We start from the raw sequence: 2,301 nt of genomic DNA on the forward strand, positions 1-2,301 counted from the left end.
CGTCTGGGGACTCGGGTTCGTCTTCCTCATTACTTTCAGCGCTGCTACCATTCAGTAGGTTATAAAAGTGTTCCCTCCACAATTTAAGTATATTCTGGACATCGGTCACTAGGTCGCCATTGTTGTTCTTACAGGAGTTCGCCCCGGTCTTGAAACCTTCCGTAAGTCGCCTAACCCTCTGGTAGAATTTTCGGGCGTTCTTCCTGTCGGCCAGCATCTCAAGCTCTTCGCACTCACGTATTTCGGCCTCTCTCTTCTTATTGCGGCAAATACGTCTCGCTTCCTTCTTCAGTTCCCTATAACGGTCCCACATGGCTCGCGTTGCGCCCGATCGCAGCGTGGCCCTGTAGGCGGCATCTTTTTTCTCTGCGGCTTCTTGACATTCCTCATCGTACCAGTTGTTCTTTCGGGCTCGCTGAAATCCAACTACTTCTTCGGCGGCGGTACTTAATGATCGGGAAATGTGGTTCCACTGCTCGCGTACGTTGGATTGCTGAAGAGTGCTCTCAGAGAGCAGGTGTGTGAGTCGAGTGGCGAATAAATTGGCCGTCTGTTGTGATTGCAGCTTTTCGACGTTAAGCTTTCCTTGCATTGTTGGGCGCACATTTTTTGCTGCACAGAGGCGGGTGCGTATCTTGGATACAACAAGATAGTGGTCCGAGTCGATGTTTGGCCCTCGGAGTGTACGTACGTCCAAAACGCTTGAAGCATGCCTTCCGTCTATCACAACATGATCGATTTGGTTTCTCGTTTTTCGATCTGGAGACAGCCATGTAGCTTGGTGGATGTTCTTATGCTGGAACCTAGTACTACATATTACCATATTTCGGGCCCCGGCGAAGTCGATCAGCCTCAGTCCGTTATCGGACGTTTCGTCGTGGAGGCTGAATTTTCCGACAGTGGCGCCAAAGATCCCTTCCTTGCCCACCTTGGCATTAAAATCGCCAAGCACGATTTTGACATCGTGTCGGGGGCAGCGCTCATATGTACGTTCCAAGCGCTCATAGAAGAGATCCTTGGACGCCTCATCCTTCTATTCCGTCGGGGCATGGGCGCAGATGAGCGAGATGTTGAAGAATCTAGCTTTGATGCGGATTGTGGCTAGACGTTCGTCCACCGGCGACGGAGTCTCTCTCCTACCACGAATCCAACACCGAATTTGCGCTCCTTTACGTGGCAACTGTAGTAGACGTCGCAAGGCTTCACGCTTACTTTACCTTGCCCCGTCCATCGCATTTCTTGGATGGCGGTGATGTCAGCCTTTGTCTTCCCGAGGACATCAACCAGCCGGGCCGAGGCACCTTCCCCATTAAGGGTCCGGATATTCCAGGTGCATAACCTTAAATCATAGTCCTTTATACGTTTGCCGTGGTCGTCATCAGAAAAAGGGGGTATCATCCGAGGCTGTTTTTTTCTTTTCATTGGGCGGGGTTTTAACGTGGCGGGACCCAAACCCAGCGCACGCGAAGTTTTACGCCTTCTCACTTTAGCTCGCTCCCAAACGGGTGTTTGGTTGCTACCCAGAGGATACGTGGATATAAATATCCGGACGTTGTGAGCTGCGATTTGAACCGTACGCAAAAGAATCGCTTCTGGCCACTCCCAGGTGAATGGCAGTCAAAAGTTTTCCACTTCTGCGCACGGACCTGGGAACCTATACAATCCAATTAACATTCGATTTATATTTTTTGGTTTAACCTTTATAATTAAACAGTTTTTCAATAGCCGTCTCCTCTATTATTTTACATTGCTATTCCGGGCCTATATAGAAAATAACGCCGCCTGTGTGCCTTGATATTTTATAGTCACTAAGTTTCATTTCACTGTTGTTTATTGATGAGACTCGGTCACACAGATAAAATCAAATCTTGTAGAAAATGATATAGCTTCAAGTTGGTTAAAATTTGTCCTAATACCACCAACATTCAAGTACAGACATTTTAACGTCGACTTTAATTCTATGGCTGAGTAAAAGATCAACCTATCTCGGCAGCCAGTTCGAAAACGCCCTGATAAAAAAAATTTCAAGAACGCCCTACTTCAGAATTTGACTAAAGAACGCCCTATTTTCTGAGACCAAATTCTGAGATAGGGTGTTTTTCAATAAAATTCTGAAATAGGGCGTTCTTCAATCAAATTCTGAAGGTTGATTTTTTAGATTTTTTTTGTCCAGGACGCTTCGGTTTTCTTCAATATAAAAATAAATTGTGTGTATTCGCTACATGGAAGCAAGTGGGACAAAAAAAATTCTAAACAATCAACCGTAATTTTTAGCCATTTGAAACTTGTACTTTCTAGAAT

Source organism: Rhagoletis pomonella, unplaced genomic scaffold (assembly GCF_013731165.1).
Source record: "Rhagoletis pomonella isolate Grant_MI unplaced genomic scaffold, Rhpom_1.0 Rhpom_scaffold_00003, whole genome shotgun sequence".
NCBI lineage: Eukaryota > Metazoa > Arthropoda > Insecta > Diptera > Tephritidae > Rhagoletis > Rhagoletis pomonella.